Here is a 14,909-nt window from a genome sequence, read left to right as displayed (position 1 = left end):
GGCGCCGAAACTTGGCTGCACGGTCTCCCGAGGGAGAACGTACACTCGGGATCTCTCGCGAACGAAGACCGAGCCGGAACCAGGCGTAGCGGCATCGCCGCTAGCACCAGGCGAGGAAGTACCAGAGCTAACCGATACTCCTCTGGTCCCCGTCTATCTCTTTCCTTCTTACTGAAGGGGAGACGGGCCCCGCTCCCGAAGGAGCAGGAGGACCAGCAGAAGGACCCCCCGTCCCACCGGGGTGGGACGGGCCCTTAGAAGTTCCCGAAGGAGACTTCTTAGGGGGGAAGGCTTCCTTCTTCTTCTTCGGCTTATGGGCCTTAGAAGTCGAAGGGGAAGAGGCAACAGCAGACGATGAAGACGAAGATGACAGCTTCCTCTTCTCCTCTTCCTCGTCAGCTCACGCAGGACAGTCGTCAGGTCCTCCATCCAGGAGGGAGCCGGGGCAGTTGCCGAAGCAACAGGGCCCGACTGCACCTGTCCGGTAAGGACCTGGGACTGGGGAAGACACACCGTGGGCAGGACCAGCATGGACAGGCACAGGAATCAGGAGCGACAGGAACAGCAACCAGCTCAGGAGCGGCAGGAACAGCGGCAGCGGTAGACCCAGAAGGGACAGCCAAGCCAACAGCGGGAATCACATCAGCGGCAGGTACGGCAGGCCCAGCGATCGCCTCGTAGAATCATCGGCAGCCAGCGGAACCTGGGTCCTGGCGGCCGGTCCAGGGGCGAGCTGCTGGAACAGCGGAAGTCTGGGGCAGGCAACACGAAGAAAACAGGCGGCGGCGGCAACCCACCTCGGTACGGCTGCGGCCCTAGTAGCGGCAGACGGCGTCATCGACACAGCATGGGGAGTGTAGACCAGGAGGGGGGGGAGCAGCATAAGCGGCCGTGGTAGTAGTGGAGACCGCCCCAGACCTCGCTAGACGCTGCAGCAGCCCGTGGATGCTAGGCACGCCCTGCCTCCGCGGTGGTCCATACCTGTCCAAGGTCGTCTCCCACGATGTAGCCCTGCGGTAACATAGATAGATTAGTAGAGGGTTCCCTCACGCACGGGGGGAAGAACATGCCCCACCCCGAACGCAGGAAGACCCCAAATACAAAATACAACGAAGAAGCTGAGCGGGGGGCAGGAATGAAGACGAAGAATCGGATACCAATTGAGTCGCGGGAGAGCTTTCCGACGACTTCCTGGCAGACCTTCGCTTCCCCTACCCCCGCACAGCAGTGAAAAGTAATATGAAAATGAAACAGAATACTGCCCTTGCGATTCACTTCATAGAACTTAAAGGGGAAAAGATCATTCCCGGGTAAGAACGGAAAACTTGATCCAATAATATGATGCTATCATAAAATATATATGAAAATGAAACAGAATACTGCACTTGCGATTTCATTTTCACATAAAAAATCGTAAGGATCAATTCCCGGGTAAGAACGAAAATTGATCCAAATTAAATTTCATGCAAATAAATAAATGAAAATGAAAAGAATATTGCAATTGCGAATCCACTTTCATTGCATTCTAATATACAAAATTAAAAGGCTCGTGCCGAGCGCAATCACACTCTCGGTAACGAACGCACAGGGCAAAAATATAATGAAAAGAGAGTACTTACATTTTTCAATTACACACTTTCGCCCAAAATACATGACTCGGCGCGAGCGCGCCCGCCCTCGGCACCGAGACATAATTCAAGGGATCAATTCATGAAAAGAGAGGAAATCGCCGCATCTACGGCGATAACTCCATGTTGGTTCATAATTAAGTAATGAAAATGAAAACAGTGTACTTACAGTTTCATTTTCAAGTCAAACAAACCATTAGTAGAAAACACTCGCCGCATCTACGGCGATAAATCCATGTTGGTTCATAATTAAGTAATGAAAATGAAAACAGTGTACTTACAGTTTCATTTTCAAGTCAAACAAACCATTAGTAGAAAACACAATATAAACAAAGCATACGACGATGAAGCGGGCAGAGAGCGATGACGAACACGTCCTTCACACCCACGGCCGAAAGCAAAAGTGATTTGTTTACCTCCCAGTCGCGCGGCGCGCGACTGTACGGACAAGCAGTTAACTACCGTTCTCCCCTTGTTCGAAAGCTTACGACCGTTCCAGCTGCCGCTAGCTACTTCCTATTGTTAAAGGACCGATGGTTTGTATTACGTATCGGAACAAATATGTATCTAGCATATCTGATACAACCTCAATAAGTAAAGTCTGGGAAAAATTTAGAAAAATTAATGGATCTCATATCAGATCTCAGAGACATGCACTAATACATAATGGCCAACCAGTACATGATAGTACCGCAATTTCGAATATTTTAGGGCGTAACATCCAAGCAATAAGTAGTATAATCAATATAGATGATCACTTTCGAACCATTAAAGTCCATGAAGAAGCTGTCCCATTGAATTTTGAAACATTAGAGGATATATATTATAACCAGATTTTCACAGAAGAGGAATTTGAATATGCTTTATCTAACTGTAACTCTTCTGCTCCAGGCCAAGACAACGTAAATTTTGAGATGATAAAAAACCTGGCTCTTTTAGCAAAAACATACTTATTGAAGCTTTATAATCATTTATGGGTAAATCACCTGTTCCCAAAAGCATGGAAACATGCTATAATCATACCAGTTGTCAAACCAGGGAAAGATCCAAGCAATCCAAATAACTATAGACCAATATCCCTGACAAGTTGCTTGTGCAAATTGCTAGAAAAAATGGTAAATTATAGACTAAATTGGTGCCAACGTAAGAATAAGACTCTGTCTTCAACTCAATTTGGCTCACAATCTGAAAGATCTACTTTAGATTCACTTTCCCATCTAGAGAATTATATACGGAGAGGGCTTGAAAGTAAGCAAATTACAGTTGCCATATTCTTTGATATCCAAAAAGCATATGATACGACCTGGAGATATGATATTGTTATGATACAATAAAGTTTTATGCATACTTACCTGGCAGGTATATATATAGCTTATCCTCTTGACGCACTGGCAGAATTTCAAAACTCGCGGCAACCGCTAGTACACTGGTAGTTCAGGTGATGGCCACCCCGTTCCCGTGGCGCTGGTACTTGGAACTATTCCCGTTTTTCCTCAGATTTTCTCTGAACCCTGTCTCCTGAGGGGAGGAGGGTGGGAATTTAATTATATATACCTGCCAGGTAAATATGCATAAAACTTTATTGTATCATAACAATATCATTTTTATGCATGACACTTACCTGGCAGGTATATATATAGCTGATTGACACATTTGGAGGTGGGTCACAGACAGCAACATCGTCATAATTCAAAAATTAACTAAATTTTTAAAATTATTTATTAAGTTCCTTACCTGCTAAGGTAGCTGACTTCGTAGGTCCTGCCTCTTAGCCTGCTAAACCTTAGTAGCTCTCAACTAGGATGTGACCTGTTTGTTGAGAAAGCTAACAACAAGGGTCTGACAACTGGACATGACCAATCTGCTGACAGAGAACCTTAGCCCTCATTTACCACGGGCATTCATGCTAGGAAAGTTAGTCACCTGAACCACACACACATACAATAATAAACACTACACCAAAAAACTGAGCTGGTATTAACCTTCTCAGACAACCATAAAAAAACACTATAACCTAATTAAAATAAAAACCTAGCATGTTATTAGGTTATGGGGTGGAAACTCCTTTGCCCAGTACTGTACCTGAGATACATACGGGCCTAATCGTTTGACATTATCAAAAGTTGTCTTCACGTCTCTAAGGTAATGAGAGGCAAACACAGAGTTTGTCCTCCAAACGTCGAATCTATAATGTCCTTGAGGGCTAAATTTTTCCTGAATGCTAAGGACGTAGCTACTGCTCTCACCTCATGAGCTTTAACCTTAATCAAGCCGAAGCATTCTTCCTGACAAAGTAAATGAGCTTCTTTAATGACTTCTCTTACAAAGAAAGCCATCGCGTTTTTAGACATAGTCTAGTAGGATCTTTAACAGAGCACCACAGAGAACATGAAGTCCCCCTAATGCTTCTTGTTCTTTCTACGTAAACCGTAAGGCTCTTACTGGGCAAAGACCCTTTTCTTTGTTCTTGACCTACTAGATCAGCCAGTCCTTCAATCTCAAATGATCTTGGCCACGGATGCGAAGGATTCTCATTCTTTGCTAAGAACTCCTGTTGAAAAGAACAAACTGCTTTGTTGTGCTTCCAACCTACTTGCTTGTCAATAGCTTGCAGCTCGCTAATCCTTTTAGCTGTAGCTAAGGCTACTAAGAAAATAGTCTTCTTCGTTAGCTCTCGCAAAGACGAACTGCCCATAGGTTCAAACCTATCCGTTTCCAAGAAACTTGAGAACGACATCCAAATTCCAAGAAGGAGTTCTGCAAAGTCGATCCTTCTTTGTATTAAAAGATCTGAGAAGATCTCTAAGATCTGCGTCGTTGGACAGATCTAAACCTCTGTGTCTAAACACTGCAGACAACATCACTTATAACCTTTAATTGTCTATTAGCCAAACCCAGTTCCTTCTTCAGGTACAGAAGGAAATCTGCAATTTGTGTCACAGGGTACTGGATGAAGAAATCTTCCTATTCTTACACCATTTACGGAAGTTCCTCCCACTTCGACTGGTACACTTTGATAGTTGATGGCTTAGTGCTCTTGCAACTGCCTTCGCTGCTTCTCTAGAAAACCCCCTCGCTCTGACAAGTCTTTCGATAGTCTGAACACAGTCAGACCCAGAGCGAGGGTGTTCTTGTAGAACCTGTCGAAGTGGGGTTGTTTGAGAAGATCTACTCTCGTGGGTGAACTTCTCGGAGAATCCACTGTCCATTCCAGTACCTCTGTGAACCACGTTTGGGCCGGCCTAGTAATGGGGCTATCAGAGTCAGCCTTGTTCCTCGACTTTTCTCTGAATTTTTTCATTACCCTTCCTAAAATCTTGAACGGGGGAAAAGCGTACGCATCTAGACCCGTCCAATCTAGTAGGAAGGCATCGACTGCGACTGCAAGAGGGTCCGGGATTGGAGAACAATAGTTCGGTAACCTCTTCGTCGCTGCGGTAGCGAAAAGATCCACTACTGGTGTGCCCCAGAGCTTCCACAGTCTCTGGCATACTTGAAGATGCAACATCCACTGCCGGAAAGCACTTGTCCGTCCCTGCTCAACAGGTCCGCTCTGACGTTCTTCTCTCCTTGAATGAACCTGGTGAGCAGGGTGACGTTTTCTCTCTGCGACCACAGAAGAATCTCCTTCGCCAAGTTGCAAAGGGACAACGAGTGGGTTCCTCCTTGTTTCGTATATAGCCAGAGCTGGTGGTTTGTCCGCGTTGATCTGCACCACTTTGCCGCTGATCCACAGGTCTGAACGCTTTCAGAGTCAAGAAGATCGCCATCAGTTCCTTCCTGTTTATGTGCCATGCCTTTCTTCTTTGTTCCAAAGGCCTGACATCCTCCCGATGCCCAGCGTCGCTCCCAGCCTGCGTCTGACGCGTCGGAAAATAATATCCGGTCTGGGTTCCTCTGCTGGAGTGACGTACCCTCTGACAACCTCCCCGGAACTAGCCACCACTTTAATTCCTCCTTTATCTTTGAAGGAATTGGAAACCGGAAGGAATCTGGTTGCAATCTTCTTGGCCAGACTTCGTTCAGAAAGAAAACTGTAAGGGCCTCATGTGAAGTCTCCCTAGTGAAATGAACCGCTCTAACGAAGAGAGTGTTCCCCAGCAGGCTCATCCACTCTCTCGCCGAGCATGGTCTTTCAATAGGAATTCTTGCACTTTCCGCAGCACATGGTCTGCCTTTCGGGTGACGGAAAAGCGCGAAAAGTCACTGAGGATATCAGAATCCCCAAATAAACTAGCTCCTGAAGAGGGGTCAACCGTGCTTTTTCAGGTTTTACCGTCATACCTAGCTGCTGAGTTAACTCCAATGTGATGTTCGTGTCCTCCAGACATTGCTGTTTTGATTGTGCTCTTATGAGCCAATCGTCGAGGTAGAGAGAGACTCTGACTCCTAACAAATGAAGCCACTTCGCCACATTCGACATCATTCTTGTAAAAATTTGAGGAGCTGTGCACAGACCAGAAGCAAAGGGCTTTGAATTGATAAATCCTGTCCTGGATCACGAATCTCAAATATTTCCTGGACCTTGGATGAATCGGAATATGGAAGTACGCATCCTGAAGGTCCAGCGTTACCATCCAGTCCCCTGGTCGTACCGCTGCCAGTACTGAATCGTTCGTCTCCATCGTAAACTTGGTCTTTTCTACGAACAGTTTAGCTGACTTACGTCCAGTACTGGCCTCCAACCTCCTGATGACTTCGGTACTAGAAACAGACGGTTGTAAAAACCTGGGGATTCGTGATCCAGAACCGGTTCTATGGCCCCCTTTTCTAACATGCTGACAACTTGATGCCAAAGACCTCTCTCTTCTCTAAATCGAGTAATGCAGCCCCTAGGGCTCTCAGAGCTGTAGCGAGAGGTGGTTTCTTGAGAAAGGGGATCTTGTATCCTTCCTTCGCTACCTTTACAGACCAAGGATCCGCTCCTTTGCTTTGCCAGACTTCCCAGAAGTCTAAAAGTCTGGCCCCCACACAAGTCTGGAGGACTTCTGACTCATTGCTTGGTTGAGGTTTTCGAACCTCTTTTGGCTGGAACTCTTTTCCCTCTAAATGCTGGTCGGGAAAAAGTACCTACCCCGAAAGGGCTGCTGTGATGTTCTTGTATCCTTCGGAGTCTTCTTCATTACATTAGAAGGTAAATACTTCCTTACAGAAGACGTTAGTAGATCCTGAGTAGCCTTCTGAGTGAGGGAGAGCGAGATGTCCTTAATGATATCCTGAGGGAAGAGCTGTCCTGAAAGCGGAGAGAACATCAACTCCGACTTTTGCGCGTTCGAGACTCCTTTAGCAGCGAACGAGCACAAAAGATGTCTTTTCTTCAAAACGCCTGCTGTAAAAAGTGAAGCCATTCATTAGCTCCATCTCTCAAGGCTTTATCCATACAGGATATGATACTTCTCGGCAACTCGGATTCTGACGAATCTTCCATCTCCGAAGTCCGAGCCAGGGCCCCCAACGACCAGTCAAGAAAATTAAAACACCTCAAAAGTCCGATAGATACCTTTGAGTAAATGGTCGAACTCTGACGAAGTCCACCACTTTGGCTGAATGTAAAGCATGTCTACGGGAGCTGTCCACTATGTTGGAAAAGTCTCCCTGGGAGGAGGCAGGAACTCCCAGGCCAAGACTTTCCCCCGTAGCATACCAAACACCAGACTTAGAAGCCAACTTTAAACTTGGCCAGAGGAAAAGCAAAAGAAGTCTTCCCCGACTCTCTCTTCTCCTTCAACCATCATTTACGCGTTGAAGGGCTTTCTTGGCCGAAATAGACAAAGTCATTTTCAAAAAAGACGATTTCTTGGTTGTCTTCGTCTTCGAAAATTGAGACAAAGGCGATGGCGGGCCTGAAGGTTGAAAATCTCCTTCAAACAAAGAAAGAAGGCACTCTGTTAGTCTCTTGTAGTCCGAGGAAGGAGCTTCCACATTCTTGTCCTCTTCAGCACTCTCCACAAATTCTTCCTCCTGCGAAGAAATATCTTGAAAACCAAGATCCTGATGACTCTTCAAAGCGGACTCCTTATGCAGAGCCTGCTTAGAGAGCGAATGCGGAGCTGTCTCCTTGTAAAACTCCTCTCTTCCTTGCCGAGAAAAAGTTTCGACTTGCTGCCGCCTGCGTCCTGCGTCCTCCTGAACGTATGCGTCCACCATGCGTCCATCACTCTTCCTCTTGCGTCCTGCACTGCTTCGTCCTTCTTAAGGGATGCACTGCGTCCTGGCTTGCGTTGCACGTCCTGCGTCCTCTTGGAGGACTTAACCGGGAGAGACGAGTCCTTACGTCTAACCGAAGGTTGTTCGGGCTTCTCCCATGATTGGACAATCACTGCTAATCTCTCCTGCATGTCCCGCAGAACTTCCTTCGTCTTCGCTTCCTTACGAGACTCTGATGATGAGGAGATCGAGGACGCACCGGGCTAACACGGAGAGGCGAGCGAACTGCAGTCTACGCAGAAGAGTTCCTCTAAGCGGAGAAACACCTCTCACCGCACCGCTAGTAACTTCCAACTGACGAGAAATCCTCTTCCTTTTGATAGGGATAATTTCTTCATCCTCCGATGAAAAAATCTCAGGGCTACTCCACCCTTCTTGATCAACAGCCCTTTCATCCTTGTGATGAGGACGGAAAGTATGACCTCTTGAGAGGACGCGATACTTCCGCCGAAACGCCTACTCCTTCCTGACGCCGAACTATCCGATGAATAACGGCACTTCCCAGTATCGCCTTTTCCATGGCGTACTGCTGCAGCCTGGGAAGCAACAGGACTGCCTGAAGGGACGACTGATCGCGAGTAAACCCCTCTCGCCTCCCTTCGACTGTCGACATGCCTTCTCCCTTGGGTCTGGGCGCTTGACAGAGGTCTCGGTCTAGGAGCACGAGAGGGACGATCAGGCGCCCCCTCCACAACACTGTCACCGAACACTTCCACTTTGTCTGTTAATCGTTTAATTTGATCTCCCATGGACGCAAGGGCAGCGAACACTTTCACGATTTGTGGATCAGTAGTATCCTCAGATACAGCAACGGGCGCAGGAGAAACCTGAGGGGAAGGTGCTACGTCTACATGTGAATGAGCTGGAGAAGACACATGCAAAGATTCATTCAAAGGCTTACTCGAAGATCCCGATCTCTCACTCCTAGAGACAGATCTTCTAACCCGATCTTTTTCTAATCTCTCAAATACTTCATAAGAGCCTTCCACTCTTTCTCATTCAGGACACTGACATTCATTGCACCTATTGTCCCACGTACATACAAACTCCCGACACTTCTTACAAATAGTATGTGGATCTACCGATGATTTCGGCAGTCTCACCTTACACCCTTCTTTCACACAAACTCTAAACATACTTCCTGAATCAGACATACTAAATCAAAATCCAAACAAAATGCGATTGCCACGCTAACTTCGTGAATACGATACCAATATCCAAAAAGTCAGTCAACGAGCAGGAAATTCTAACAGAGAACCAACAACGATGTTGCCGGTTCGGCTGGCAGAGAAAATCTGAGGAAAACGGGAATAGTTCCAAGTACCAGCGCCACGGGAACGGGGTGGCCATCACCTGAACTACCAGTGTACTAGCGGTTGCCGCGAGTTTTGAAATTCTGCCAGTAATGTATATTCTGATTCCTTCAATTTAGATTGTGGAGTCCCTCAAGGGAGTTATTTGAGCGGAACACTTTTTGCTCTAGCTATTAATAACATCGTAAAGCAGTTACCACAGGGAGTACAAAATAGCTTGTATGTAGATGACTTTGCTATATGTATATTATTCCTCAAGCAGTCTTCGTCATCTACATAGAATTCTTAATAAAGCTATCAAAAATATCCACAACTGGACTTTGTCAGTAGGCTTTAAGCTCTCTGTAGAGAAAACCCAAGCAATTATGTTCTACAAAAATAGTAGATGGAAACAGAATCAAGACATAGATCTTAAATTAGGTGATAGCCTCATTCAGTTTAGTAATACTACTGTAAAATTTTTAGGCTTGGTGTTTGACACTCATCTTAACTGGAGAGCACACAGCCTTTGTAAAAAATAAATGTAATAGTGCCTTAAATTTGATAAGAAAATTGTCTCATACTACTTGGGGAGCTAAGAGACAAACATTGCTTATGATATATAAAGCACTAGTTTTATCCAAAATAGATTATGGAAGTCCAATTTACGGGTCAGCATCACAAAGTACCTTGAAGTCCTTAGACTCTATCCACACTCGAGGCTTGAGACTTTGTAGTGGAGCCTTTAAATCTTCTCCAAACACTTCAGTATGTTGTGAAAGTGGCAAACCCCCATTATCCTTACATCGTGACCTTGTAACAATGAGAAGTGCTTTAAAGATAACGTCCACTGATTCCCCCACAAAAAAACTATTTGCCATGCGAGATATATTTATTAGTAATCACGAACCACCTTTTCCAATAAGAGCTAATAGATTACTGGAATCTATTGATGTTAGAGTAAATATACTCCCACCTTCAAATTCTCCACCTCCATGGATGATGAAGAAAATCAAAGTATGTTCTAACCTTTATCATCTGTCAAAAAAGCAAGATTATACTTCAGATTGCTATAAACAGTATACATTAGAACACATTCGAAGTAAAGGCCCACATAAAGCAATAGTATACACTGATGGATCCAAATCTTCTGCAGGAGTTGGTTGTGCTGCAGTGTCATCATGCAAAATAAGTCAGAATTCATTGCCAATTGAAGCAACTGTCTTTACCGCTGAGTTAACAGCAATTATACATATTGGCAATCAATCAGATAAAATTGTCAAATAATAAACTGAACACTAAATTTGTTCTGACTCAAGAAGCGCAATTGAATCCCTCAAGAGTTATTCACATAAGAACCCTTTAGTAAAGGAAATTAAACAAATCATCAATAAATTATATTCATGTGGGGTTAACATTGAAATATGCTAGATTCCTGCCCATGCTGGAATCCAAGGTAATGAAAAGGCAGATGAAAAAGCCAAGTCTGGGATAAATTCACCAATTTTTGACAATAAATTGCCTGCTACAGATTATATAAACTCAGTGATGCAGTGCATAAAAACAAAATGGCAAAATCTGTGGGATAGTGAAGCAGACACCAATAAATTAAAGTTCATCAAACAGAAAGTAGACTTGTGGAATACATCAATACAAAATGAAAAATGAGCTGAAGTAATATTAACAAGATTACGAATAGGCCACACAAGACTAACTCACGAGTATTTAATGATAACTCCACAAGGAAACATCCCTCATTGCAATGTCTGCAATACAATTTTAACAGTAAAGCATATTGTATGTGATTGTCTAATTTTTAATAGAGAAAGAAATTTATATTTAGGCAATAAATCATTATCAGAAATACTATCAGAATCAGATAATTTTACTTTATATAGAGTATTAATATTTTTAAAAAAGACTAATTTGATAAATAAGATTTAACATATACCGTTTTAAATAGATGACTTTTGTCATTTTTATCTATTTCAGTCTTTTATAAGTTCAATTCATATTTTTAATTCCAACCTCATATATCACCTAACAATCCCCTCATTTATCATTAATTTATTATAATTCATTAACTTCATTCCATACCATTCCATGTTTTAGACATAACATTTTATGAGCGTATTTTTAAAATAATTTCCTCCCGAATGATTTCGGGCCAGCACTGTAAGAGTCTGATTAGACTCATTGGACTGGTAAATCTTAACTTTATAATAATAATAATTGACAATGTCTTATAGTAAAGACGAACGGGCTTGGATTTCTGACTATCATTTTCCTGTGGTATTCGCTTATTTAATGAAGTCACGTGCATCTACTATGATTTTTTAAGCATATATATAATATACACGTATATACATATATATAAAGCGCATACACTCCTTAAACTGAGCAACTGGAAAGTGGCCAGGGACAAACCAAAGCACAGAATCAGGGGTGTATAGCAGCGTGTTGCTAAATGGATAATGACAGCACCTTCCTCAACTTCCTCTCCTTTGGAAAAGTATTTCCACTAGGCAGGTGACCTAGCAAGACTGCTTACAAAAGGCATGAACCGTGTAGTACACGCATTTTCACACCCTCTGTAACTACCTATGTTCACAATTCCTACAAGCAGAAGAACCTTCAGGCATTATTATTCTCACAAGTCATAGCTGTAATCTACAACAAACAAGGAAATAGGTACTTATAGCCTAGCATACTTGTTTCAACTTTAACAACAGCTAAGGTAAACAGTGGAATATGACACCTGCCCAACAGAGCAGTCGACAGAAAGGTGAGATTGCTGGTCAGGTGAGTAGAAGGGTCACCAACCCTCACTCACCTGCTGCTGGTTACTGTAGTACTACCTTGTTAACAAACTTGAATGGTTAGACCAGCCATGGCCACAGGTACTGTAATTCCAAAAGGACGGTAGACCCTCTAGGTACTTCTAGTCTAATTGGATTTGGCCTACACAAACAAATCATATACTAGCTATAGTACTATTCACATGCAGACAGCACCAGCAGGCTAATCCAGGCACCAATGGATTCTTGCTACACACAGTCATACTACCTAAGCCTAGGTAGTATACTAGGTATACTACTATGTATGTGTGATGGGCCCTTAGACTATTAGCCTACTAGATACATGAACAAGTGGACAGAAATGGCCTACCTTAGTAAATATATTCTGGATCAGCCTTACCTAAAATGATCTAGACTAACTATTTTTTTACCTAGGCTATTTCTATTGAATAGGTAGATAGGCTAATAGCTAAGATTGCCTTGCTTAGGTTAATTTACTTCAAAACAGTGGACCAATGAAAGTTGACCAACAAAATCTAACATTACTAATATATACCTACTAAGCTAATTAACACTAGCTAGGTTAGCTATAGCCTCACCCCAGTAAATGCAGCCCAATGCTACTTCATAGTCTAAGCTACCCATCCAGGTATTAGCTTAGAGAAAAGTGTTACTAGATTTTTTGGTGAAATCTTACTTTAGGCTAGCCCTATAGGTAGTAGTACTACCTACCCCTAAACTATCAACCAATTCAAGACTTGAAAATTTCCTTTTCCTGTGTTTTAATGTGTGCTTTGAATGTTTTGACATCTGTTTCGTTGGCTAATGATATGACTGACCACACATAACCTAGAGCATTAGGTTCTTGCCTTGGGGCATACCTACTAGGTACTACCTAGCTACCTAATTTTAAGGTAGTCCAAAAACATGCCCATAAATATTCCTTAACCTGAAAGAACCTAGGTATCAGTAGGATTAGTTAAGGTCTGTGGTCCCAGAATTGTAGGATACTAGGCTATACTACTACCTAGAAATAGCTAGGTAGTACCTAGGTACTACCTATAGGTAGTATTGTAGATTTTTAAGGAAAATTACCATTGAGTAGCTATATTCTTTTTACATTAGTACTACCTAGCTATTGCACTGAAATACTATGAAGAAAATGGCATGCATAGGTTAAATGAAGTGTTAAATTATAGGCTAGGCATTTACATAATGGGAGTTGTTCACTCAAAATTTAGGCTAGATGCAGCCTTCCATCTTCCTGACAGAGAAAGCAAATCCTAAGCACAAATTCACAAGAGGCTATAGTAGTAGTATGTGGTATTGCTAAAATTACATCATTGTCTACCTGTATGATTACAGGTGAAAATTTCCAATAAATTTACAAGTTCTGAGAGGGTGGCTTTATCAAATGATAGGTAGTACCTAAAATCAACGAATTAATGATTTATCTCGAAATGATAATCAAATACTGGGAACAAATTAACTTCCCACAAATTCTTAAATCTGCTTTTAAATTGTAACGAAAATAAATAATGTCAGAAGTTAAACGTTGAACCTTGATGAATTTGAAAATCCACAAATCCGAGGAACAGAGTACCTAGCTATACCTACTAGGCTACCTACTACTCTGGTACACATGTACCTTTTCTAGACACGTCTTTAAACTTTGCCGATGGCAACTGCTGGTGAAGGACTGATACGGTCAAGTTCGTCAAGATAAGGGTTCACGTGTTAACACTTACAAACGGTGATAAAACGATAAAGAGAAAGGAATGATTTCACTGCGTATAATACAAAACTAAGACATTTAAGTTCAAAATACATAGGAATAAGGTACAGAGGGTTAGGGAAACCTTCTTGATGGCATTACTGTGATACTTTATACCTAAAGGTAAAACGGCTTCCTGGAGGTTTCAGTGATCACAATTACTGGCTATGATTTTTATTTTTTAATGGAAACACACATCAAATAATTAAGACCCGGATACCTAGCTAGCCTAACTAGCTAAGTAGGTAATGATTACTGAAATTCGATGATGCAAAATGATGATGTTATTAGGGTTAAGAAAAAGAAAAAATAAATCCGTTGTCAGACATCAGTTCTGGATTTCAACCAAATAGTGTAATATTTTTCCTGAAAAATATTACGTTTTATTTTCTTAAAGTTTTTATATTAGTGTAGATACGTCATTGCCTACCAATAACCCATCGGGCATCGGGAAATTGTTTCCCCTGTTTCGAGTAGTAGTAGTAGTAGGTAGGATATTCTATTGAAACGGCTCCCTTGCTTCTTTTATTCCTTTTTTGTTTGTATTTGTTTGAGCTTCTTCTCTCTGAAATACCACATTTCTTTTATAAAATCTTTCCTATTCTCCACTTCCTCCCTCAGTAGAACTACCAATAAGAGTATATTTGCTACTAATTCCTCTTTATTTTCTTGATATGGTTGCTGCATAAAGCTATATCTATTTCTAATCTCGTATGCTGGACAGTAAAGTAAGAAATGTTCTAAATTTTCATTTTGTTCCTCACAGCATAAACATTTTGTATCTTCTCCTTTTATCCTATTTTCTATTATTTAATCCTAGTATACCTAGTCTGGTCCCTGCTGATTCGCATTGTTTATTCAGTGTTGTCATGCCAGATTTCTTCTCTTATGTTTTCTTTATATTTTCTGTAGGTTCTAAACGTTGTCTTTTCATTCATTCTTTCTTTTCTCAGTGTTTGTCTTTTAACTGCTTCAATTTCACTTTAAGTTATGTTTAGGTTTCTTTCATATACTCTTTTACTTGCATTATCCAGTTTTTTTTCATACTGGTCCATGGTTATCTTATATAGGAGCCTATTTCCACCACTCTTCAGTGTATATTTCAGGTAGAATAGTTTATTCTTGATATATCTTGAGTGGCAGGAAGAGGCCCCTATTTCAGATCTACACTTGTTGTCAAGTATTTCTTTACACATCTAGGGTTTATAAA

General features: G+C 42.3%; 1 protein-coding gene across 3 annotated transcripts in view; it reads right to left on the bottom strand.

The window, feature by feature from the left end:
* Positions 1 to 14,152, bottom strand: part of LOC135224597 (uncharacterized protein F13E9.13, mitochondrial-like) — a 537,654-nt gene extending 523,502 nt beyond the window's left edge. Inside the window, exon 1 of one of the 3 annotated variants that reach the window (XM_064263749.1) lies at positions 14,130 to 14,152. The gene's annotated coding sequence lies outside the window, so the exon portion shown is untranslated. Of the gene's footprint in view, positions 1 to 9,816; positions 9,837 to 13,486; positions 13,617 to 14,129 lie in introns of those variants that run through there. The other 2 variants (XM_064263741.1, XM_064263753.1) reach the window with 2 other exon arrangements.
* Between the last annotated feature and the right edge of the window lie 757 nt (positions 14,153 to 14,909).

The sequence above is a fragment of the Macrobrachium nipponense genome, chromosome 12 (genome assembly GCF_015104395.2).
Source record: "Macrobrachium nipponense isolate FS-2020 chromosome 12, ASM1510439v2, whole genome shotgun sequence".
NCBI lineage: Eukaryota > Metazoa > Arthropoda > Malacostraca > Decapoda > Palaemonidae > Macrobrachium > Macrobrachium nipponense.
This window is presented reverse-complemented; position numbering and strand designations above follow the sequence as displayed.